Source organism: Eufriesea mexicana, unplaced genomic scaffold (assembly GCF_001483705.2).
Source record: "Eufriesea mexicana isolate 0111107269 unplaced genomic scaffold, ASM148370v2 scaffold794, whole genome shotgun sequence".
NCBI lineage: Eukaryota > Metazoa > Arthropoda > Insecta > Hymenoptera > Apidae > Eufriesea > Eufriesea mexicana.
In genome coordinates, this window is record NW_016908953.1 from 624,651 (window position 1) to 635,260 (window position 10,610).

Sequence of the window (10,610 nt, forward strand, 5' to 3'; positions counted from 1 at the left end):
ACGAATTTAAAGTATTTTTATTATCGGGGACACAGTGGATGTATAAACCTCAAGAAAATACGGATAAAGGAAAATCGATGTTTTCCTAGTAAATGATTGCAAAAGATTGATAATAATTGTTATTTAGTCATGAGGTCAGAAACGAAGAATGCATTCCATATTAACGATAAAGCAATATATCGAGGAATATTATGACGAGATAAAATCGAGTTCTATTACAAAGGAATAAATAATGCAAAATTGGCATTTATAACTAGCTTTATGGAACTGCTTAATTATTGCAATAGTTTTTGTCTACGGGTTATTTAATTTCAAGACTATAAATTAGATAAAGGAAGTGGTCATAAATGGATATAAAGACTACTGCGATTAATTCAAGTAGCGATATCTAAAATCGGCAGCTTCATCTTCGAATGACTTTCATGTACTGTTGCCAGGCTCTTCGATGCATCATTCAAATTCATAATGTTTCTTGCATAAGACGATGACAAACGTTCCTTTCCAATCGTCAATTTCTCCCTGATTTACTATTCGTGTAGCTATCGTCATTTGAAATCAATTTAAGTAACTAAATAATGTATCAACTTAAATTGAAAGAAATTATTATTATTTTATATAATTTTTTAGAATTCCAACAACTCGACGCAAGGGTGCATGTATCCAATTCTAATTAATAATATACCAATCCAAATTACAAATTTATATATAATAATATAATTATATTATATTCGATAACATTTACGAAACGAAATATCCAAATAATCCTAATCAAATAATACATACGTATATCGATTTAAATTAAATTAAAGAAAATATTTGCCATTATTACATAATTTCTTACAACCCCTATATCTGCTTACAATCAAACATACATATACCCCAATCCAAATTAAAACAAAAATTGTTTACCAGTCTTACACAACCTGTAGCTATCGTCATTAGGAATCAATCTAAGTAACTAAATAATGTATCAACTTAAATTGAAAGAAACTATTATTATTATTTTATATAATTTTTTAGAATTCCAACAACTCGACGCAAGGGTGCATGTATCCAATTCTAATTAATAATATACCAATCCAAATTACAAATTTATATATAATAATATAATTATATTATATTCGATAACATTTACGAAACGAAATATCCAAATAATCCTAATCAAATAATACATACGTATATCGATTTAAATTAAATTAAAGAAAATATTTGCCATTATTACATAATTTCTTACAACCCCTATATCTGCTTACAATCAAACATACATATACCCCAATCCAAATTAAAACAAAAATTGTTTACCAGTCTTACACAACCTGTAGCTATCGTCATTAGGAATCAATCTAAGTAACTAAATAATGTATCAACTTAAATTGAAAGAAACTATTATTATTATTTTATATAATTTTTTAGAATTCCAACAACTCGACGCAAGGGTGCATGTATCCAATTCTAATTAATAATATACCAATCCAAATTACAAATTTATATATAATAATATAATTATATTATATTCGATAACATTTACGAAACGAAATATCCAAATAATCCTAATCAAATAATACATACGTATATCGATTTAAATTAAATTAAAGAAAATATTTGCCATTATTACATAATTTCTTACAACCCCTATATCTGCTTACAATCAAACATACATATACCCCAATCCAAATTAAAACAAAGATTGTTTGCCAGTGTTGCGCAACCTATTACAACTTTTATCACTGGAAATCTAGGTTCCGAAAATTCGAGACAATTCCCACTCGTGAAACGCTTCCATTCACTCACAGGCAGGTCTACCGGTGAAACTGCTCTGTCGTTGAAAGATTAACCCATTCGATGCCGGGCTCTTATCCTAAGACTATCCCCAAGAGCCTCCTCTCCCCCCGACGTTTCAACGGCCCTGGTCGCGGACATTCTTTACTTTAATTTTACATCCACGACGTTTGCAATTTTTACACGCTCCTTTCCATCGCTCCGCTTCTGTACTTATTCTTCCCGACAGCTCACCGACAGATAGCCATCCATTTTCAGAGCGTCGCGCAAAAAGTACCCGCGCATACCTATGCTCCTCCGACCAGACGTTTCCCCGGCAAACTACACGATCTATTTCCACCGATGGAAAACGTCCCCTGATCTCGTGAATATCTATAAACGTCCGCGATCCTTCCGGACTCAGATTCCACGCATAATTAATCCCGCGCACGGATTAGTGAAAGTAGACGCAGGGTGGAGGAAATATTTTTTTCAATTCTACCAGACAGCCTTCTCTGCTGTGGTCGTTATCGAACGTGTTAAAAGACTGTCGGAAAACTCGATGGAACGACGATGGAATGAAACGGAAAATGGTCGAGAATGTGTGGCCATTCGCGGAGATAAAGCCGGTCTAAATTTCGTAGATGCGAAATTTCGTCGGTTAATAGGAGATAAGGCTTCCCTTTGTCTCGGGTAATCGAATCGCGCTGATAATGCTAGGAAGAGGAGATAAGTTTTCGGTCACGTAACACTTTCACCGGTATCTTACGCCATAGCTCCGGGTAATTTCTGCGATTACGAGAAAAAGAATCGCGATGCGAGAAAGAAACTAACTAATGCCTGGTAACGATGCAAACGCTGCTTGCAAAAACTTTCAGTGAAAGCGGTCGCATTTCCTCGTCGCACTTCTCGCAGGATTTGTCTAACCACTGATGGATGTTAACGCGAGACAATGTATCGTCCTCCATTTTGGTTAACCCTTGCACTCGAGAGGCCATCTTCAGTCGCCATTTAATCAAATTTTCACGACCGATATTAATTACAATATTAAATGATAACGTAATAATGTGGACGGTATTAAAATGAAATAATTGCATGTGTTAATTATTATACGATTTTTTATTTACTGTTCGGGAAAATATCGTCGGTTTTATGACAGAAAATTTTTGAATTTCTACTCTTCTATGGCGAAAAAATCGTCGAGTGCAAAGGGTTAAATCTAACGTGCAGAGTGACGGGAAATTAAATGGGAAGAATGTCAAAAATTTTGTTTAAATTATTTGGCAGAAGAGTATTATAAATAAAAGACGTTTTATGAATAGAATCATATTTCTATCATAGTAATTAATAATTGTCGTAGTATTGTAAAAGCATTAGTTTATTATGAGGTGATTTTTAAAAAATTATTGCAGGTCTCAGAGAATATTTCAGGAGCTATTTTCACTGTCAGTGTTTTAGTACAGATGGAATAATTTGTTTTAATAAATTGGGATAAAATTTTCAAGCGATATTTAATTATTTATGATGTTTATGAATTGAAACAAAATGTTGAACTGGAAAAACAGGAGGTATTTCACACTCTTCCATCTGGTTCCAGTTTCACAGACATTTCCACGTATCGAGCTGACGATTTCACTGTAACAGCGATAAAACTGCGACCTCTTTCGGCTAGGAAACTATCGAGGGTACGACGTATGTACGTTTGTACGTCAAATATAATTAAGAGGCATTTTATGTATTTAAGAAAAAGTCTGGAGAAAAAGAATCTAGGATATTCACGACAGTGTAAATTTCCGAAATGAAAGAGGGAATATTACAAAGGAGTACTGTAATTTAGCGTACGATAATGCAATTAAATTCGACCAAGAAATAATCACAGCCATGATAGGCCGCATAATGGAACGTTGTCAACCGAGGAGTCGAGATAATGCTAGAAAAAAACGGTTGAAACGGACGAGAACAGGAAGTTGGTATACCATACACGGAGACGGGTGTCCACGGTACAGTGACAACGCGTTGCGTAACCCAAAGTGCATTTCTGCGCTCCTTCTGCACAAGTTCCTCCGTGTCTTTCATTTTTAACCCTCGGTGGCTGCAGCTTTGGTCCATGGGCGATCTCGATGGTTCGTGGAAGAATATCTCATTTCTATTCTATATTTCTATGTTCCCATATTTCTTTATTTCCAAATTTCTATATTTCTATATTTCCAAATTTCTATATTCCTATATTTCCATATATCTATATTCTTATATTTCTATATTTATAAATTATTATATTTCTATATTTCCATATTTTCTAAAGTTCTATATTTCTATATCTCTCTATTTTTATATTCCTATGTGCTTATATTTATAAATTACTGTATTTCTATATTTTTATATTCCTATATTTCCATATATCTATATTCTTATATTTCTATATTTATAAATTATTATATTTCTATATTTCCATATTTTCTAAAGTTCTATATTTCTATATCTCTCTATTTTTATATTCCTATGTGCTTATATTTATAAATTACTGTATTTCTATATTTTTATATTCCTATATTTCCATATTTCCATATTTCTATATTCCTATGTATCTATATTTATAAATTACTATATTTCTATATTTCTATATTATTTCTATATTTCTATATTTCTACACTTCGATATTTCTTTATATATCTTCATATTTCTATATTTCTAAATTTTTACATTCCCATATTTCTCTATTCCACTTCCTAATCCCGATACATCTGCTAGAAATTATTTGTTACGTGAAAAATAAAATATAGAATAAAATTATTTAAATTTATGCTGAATAATTTCAGGAGATGTAGATCTATCTGGTAATATGAAAATTCTTGTTCTAATTAAAATTTTTATATTTAATACGTGCGTTTAATTTATTCCATTTAATTCTCTCTTTATCGATACATGCGCAATCTGTTCCACATTTATGCAGCTAATGTCATTTTTATGTAGTTGCATCGTTTTATGTAATACGATATATTTTCCAACGAAATCGGAAACTCTAAGCTTGGCGCATTAAGGAACAAGATAACAGTAAAAAACTGAAAAAAAAGGCGCGTAGTACAAAGTATCACGTTAAACAAAAATACACTCTGAATTCACTGGAAACATGAGTCACGGTTTAGAAATGTTTGTTTCCACGGCATTCTTTATTCTTCGAAACATGGACAAATGCGCAATGCGAAATCGCAATCAGTGCACGTAAATCGATCGCTCAGTCCACTCGTACGGATACATTTCACAAACGTTTCTACTAAATGCCATTTCCAACTACGCAAAATAAACATAAATAAACGAAGAAATAAGAACGATAAACGTAAACGTACAAACGTCTCTATGGATATAAAAATAAAAATAAATAGTACAAAATTAACTAACCTAACTTTTCAAATACCTTGATCATCCATCGATCCTAAAGACACCATTTTGTTCAGCTTTAAAACTCAAACCCAACTTCACAAATACAAAAGCAAATAAATAAATAAATAATAAAGATAAACGCAAGTCTATCGTCCCCGAAATAAACACAAAAATAAAAATAAATAAAAATAAATAGTCGGATATTAACTAACCTCACTTTACAACTACCTTGGCCATTTATTGGTCCCAACTTCGTTCACCTTTAAAAATCCAAGTCTAACTCCATAATGATTTAAAAAATCCGAGCTTTAAAAATATCTTAACACATATGCAAATAAAAATAAATACCCTAAAATTTAATAGCCTAACTGTCTAGCCATCTATACTATTTATTAGTCCCAACGATGCTACTACTTTCCTCTTTAAAACTCCAAACCCAACTCCATAATAACCAAAATAAATAAATTAATAAATAATAATAATAAACATAAATGTCCAAATGTCTTTACAAATATATAAATAAAAATAGCCTAAAATTTAATAGCCTTTACCATTTATTGGTCCCAACGATGCTACTTTGTTCCTCTTTAAAAATCCAAACCTAACTCCATAATAACAAAAATAAATAAATTAATAAATAATAATAATAAACATGAAAGTACAAACACCTCAATAAATATAAAAATAAAAATAAATATTTCTCAGCCATTTTGACCATTTATTGGTGCCAACGACGCCATTTTTTTTCAAATGATCCAGCTTTAAAAATTCCCACTCCTATATCAAACTATATCCGTTTAACGGAAAGAAATATTCCTGAGGAATCGTTTGCAGAAATCGCTAGAATATTTTCATCGATCGGATTCGAGACGTCTTTTATCGCTTCTGGGTCGTCACTCGATAACGAGTTTCCGTGAGTTTTCGACTGCATCATGATGATTCATGGTCGTAGTTGCAGCATTTTCAGCGACGCCTCGGATTTCGATTTCGTGGCACCGGAACATTTTTTAAATCGATGACGATGAGGCATCGTTTAAAATTCGTGGACCGTCGATTAGCCGCGTTCAAGAAAAATCGCAGGAAAGAAAAGTCGTTTTTCCGGCCAGTTTCGAAATTTTCTGTTGAAGTCTTATCGTCGCGACGCCGACGCGGTGGGAGAAAGCTAAGATGAATTTTAGATAAGGCGGGATTAAAGTACGATAAGCGGGAAAAGCGGAATATGTACGTGATACTCGAGAATTCTAATATGTGACTGAATAAGTGAATTTTATATATGAGAATATGAATGAAGAAAAATAAAATTTTGGATAATAACGAACAATCCTGATACGACGAATAATGACAGAATTTGTAAATCGTATTACGCAAAATTATTTAGGAAAATAACCAACGATATTTCTGTTCGATTCTTCGAAATATAATAATACGATATAACACAAATTTGTGTACATTGAAAAATTAATTAATTTGTTATTTGAAAAATGTTTGAAGAATGTAATTTCAAATAACGAATAAATAATAAACGAGTTACAATTTTTATTTAAAGAAAATTGATAAAATTTTATTTAAAAGCAGTTTATTTGACGGTCGATTGCTAATTATACGTTTCGTGATCCATGGATCAGGAAATTCAGGAAGATACGAATGGTCGGTAAAACAGAGGATCGTATCGTAGATGGCAGCACGAATCGCTCGGTTCTGCTCGGTGCTCGTTCGAAATAATTAGCGTTGAGAATGGAAATCTGGAAACCAGCTCTCGCGGCAAAGTTTGGATAAATTTTAAATGTCGGAACGACTGCAGTCGGATATTTGAAATTCACTTAGGCGATTTTCGAGCGTCGTCGAACCGGATTAACGGGAATAAATCCAGCAAATTAGATAAGAGATCGATTTTACTTCTTCTGGTTAGCGAATCTTTGATCAAACAACCGCAATGCAGTTTTTAATTCTACGCTATGCAAATTAAATTTAGTTGAAAATTCTCTGGTAGGTGATTTTTATGCAACTGTACCTTTATTTAAAAATGAAATTAAAATTAAATTTTTTAATAAAGGATTACTTACATCAGTTATCAGCTTTCTCCTTTTTTAAGGACTGAAATAGTCGATTGAAATAATACACTGAGAACGTTCTCAAATTTTAATTAATTTCATCAAGAATAATATATCTTTCCATTTTATCGAATATAACAAAAGAGACATGATTTTAACTCCCTGATATATAATTTCCACTAGAAGCCACACATCCTTTGAATTAATTCCTTCTAATTGAAATTCTCAAATTAATCAAACGCTACTTTTAAAAATTTAAATCCCAGGGTTCTACGTGACAGGGAATGTGGAATATAATTTCAATTTTCCATTCATTCCAAATTTCCAGAAAAATTTTCTATTTAACGCTTTTCTTAAGTCTCATATCCAATTACGTTCAACCCAAATATAAATGTTTAAAGAAAAAGCCTTTAAGACACTTCCTATATTCTATTATTCTCAAACTATTTCTCAATTAGAAGCTACTTTCCTTCAAATCATACAGAGCATTCAAATCAATCAATTTCCTAAAAATATTCCTTCGTCACCAATATATTTTAATCCTCACCCAAATTTCCAGAAGCTCCTACCCTCTTCATACTTCATCCTCCTCAAACAATTTCCCAACCAGAAGCAATCTTCTTCTCAAACACACTCAACTGATCAATTTCTAAAAATCCTTCTTGTATTACCTTCACATTGCATCCTTGTTCTAAATTTTCAAAAACCTCAAGCCTCTCGATATCTCATTCTTCTCGATCAATTTCGTATCCAAACTCATCGTCCAGATCAACTACCTACTTAAAATTTTCTTCAACCATCGCACCTAAACAATAGCCCAATTTTAGTCTAAATTTCGAAAAAGCTTGAACTCTGCCATATTACATTCTTCTTGATCTATTTCCCAACCAAAATCACTCTCCTCCCCTAACTCGTTGACTAGATTAATACTTTACCTAAAACTTTCTTCAACCACCACACTTAAATAATTGTCCAATTTCATTCTAAATTTTGAAAACCTCCAACTTTGAAATATCACATTCTTTTCGATCAATTTCTCATCCAAAATCACCCTCCTCCCCTAACTCGTTGACTAGATTAATTCTTTACTTAAAACTTTCTTTAATTACCATACTTAAATAATTGCCCAATATTATTTTAAATTTCGAAAACCTCCAACTTTGAAATATCACATTCTTTTCTATCAATTTCCTATCCAAAATCACCCTCCTCCCCTAACTCGTTGACTAGATTAATTCTTTATCTAAAACTTTCTTTAATTACCATACTTAAATAATTGCCGAATTTTATTCTAAATTTCGAAAAGCTCCAACTTTGAAATATCACATTCTTTTCGATCAATTTCCCATCCAAAATCACCCTCCTCCCCCACTCGTTCACTAGATTAATTATTTACCTAAAACTTTGACCATCTACCACACCTAAACTAATTTTATTCTAAATTTCGAAAAACTTCCAATTTTGAAATGTCACATTCTTCTCGATCAATTTCCGATCCAAAATCGCCCTCCTCCCCCAACTCGTTGACTAGCCTACCTCTTCACCTAATACTTCCTGCAGTCACCATATCCAAATACCACACAACCGCGGCGAACAATAACCCAATTCCACTCTAGCACTTTAAATTTCAAAAAACCTTCAACTTTCCAATATTCCATTCTTCTCGAGCGATTTCCCGTCCAAAATCATCCCCCTTCCCGACCAAATCAACCCCTACCTAAAACTTCCTCCGACCACCACACCCAAACAATAGTCCAATTCTACTCTAAATTTCGAAAAACCTGCAACCTTCCAATATTCCATTCTTCCCGAGCGATTTCCCGTGCAAAAGCACCCTCCAGCCGAAACACAGCGAGCCGATCATCCAACCCTCCTCTCCTCGGTCACGAGAGCATCTCGGCATGGCTTCGCGTTTTTCCCGATCCACCCCCGAATAATCGTGCTTGTAATCGCGATCAGCGGAGCGGATCCGGAGAGCGCGAGGAGGGCGAGCCACGAAAACTCGACGCGAGCATAACACACGGCACAGAGAACTATCGATTAACCGTCTGCCACGCTGCGTCTCGAGTCTGGACAGCATTGTCTTTCATTATGCGATATCGCTGCCGCGTCCGGAATAGTTGGCGAGCAGCGTAGCGGCGCGGCTCCGAGCGGAGGAACGCCGCGCGAGCGTTTGCGAATGTGGGACAAACCGGTCGGAAAAAGAGAAATTCGCGTTGTTCGTCTGCGTCTGTTCCTTCCACCCCGCGCGATCCGGGATACTCGCTTTTTCTCCGTAATAGACCGTTGTTGCCCCTACCCTACCTTGTTCGCGGTCGACAGACGGCAGGAATTGGAAAAAAGCACGCGAAAGCTGCAAACGCACGCTGTCGAAGAACGATGGAGGGAAAGGGAGAGAAGAGTCCATTGATCTGTTTCGAGAATGACAGTTTTACTTTGTGGCGTTGTTGACCCTATGGGTGACACGTGACTTAAATATCGCGTGCGGTATTTCCATATTTGGAGAATTTTTGTCGGGGTGCTCGTTCGGTGCTGTGATACCGTGTATTTTTCTGTGGGAGGGTTGTTGGTCTGTCATGACGCGTGATTTGAACGTATGCTCTCGTATCTCTGTATTTGAAGAAGCTTGGTTCGGTTGTTTCGTGTTGGAACACCGTGTTGTTTTGTCGAGTTACTGTGATTTTAAGGGAAATTAATTCTCCTCTTCGTGGAAGGGTTGTTAATCTGCATTCACACGTCGGTTCGTATGTCAAACTCGCATGTAACGCGACATCGATTTATAGGAGGGGTTTCCTATCTATATCCTGCAGAGTTTAAGGCTCTAGTAGGTTATGTAAGTCGTTATCTCACTGCGCTTCTGCTTCTTTCTTTTTGTCGGAGGTTCGAGCGGATAAGAAATAAATTGAAGATGGATTTGTGCCAGGTCTACTTAGACAACAAATGAAACACGTTTTTACACTTGAAAGGCTATAACTCGCATACTCGAACCTGGGAAAAAGCACGCATGATCATTCATCAATTTAGGATTAGAGTGCAACAACAAATGACGCGATTATTATGCTTCTTGTCTATGATAGTGATTTATTATCATAAATCTTCGGTGTTACGATAATAAGCTGCCTTACCTAATCCCATCAAGAGAGGGGTTATTTTAATTTAAATATTATTTTAAGTAAAATTTTACATTATATTTATATTATTAATATAAATATAAATATGCGATTATTATGCTTCTTGTCTATGATAATGATTTACTATCATAAATCTTCAGTGTTACGATAATAAGTTTCCTTACCTAATACCATCAAGAGAGGGGTTATTTTAATTTAAATATTATTTTAAGTAAAATATTACATTATATTTATATTATTAATATAAATATACATAATACAATGTAAATATAAATAATATAATTAATATTTA

The 10,610-nt window shown here is 33.9% G+C and overlaps 1 protein-coding gene across 7 annotated transcripts in view; it reads right to left on the reverse strand.

Moving 5' to 3' along the window:
- Nucleotides 1-10,610, reverse strand: part of LOC108546822 (rap guanine nucleotide exchange factor 2) — a 265,110-nt gene that overhangs the window by 64,508 nt on the left and 189,992 nt on the right. The gene's annotated exons all lie outside the window — the stretch shown is intronic.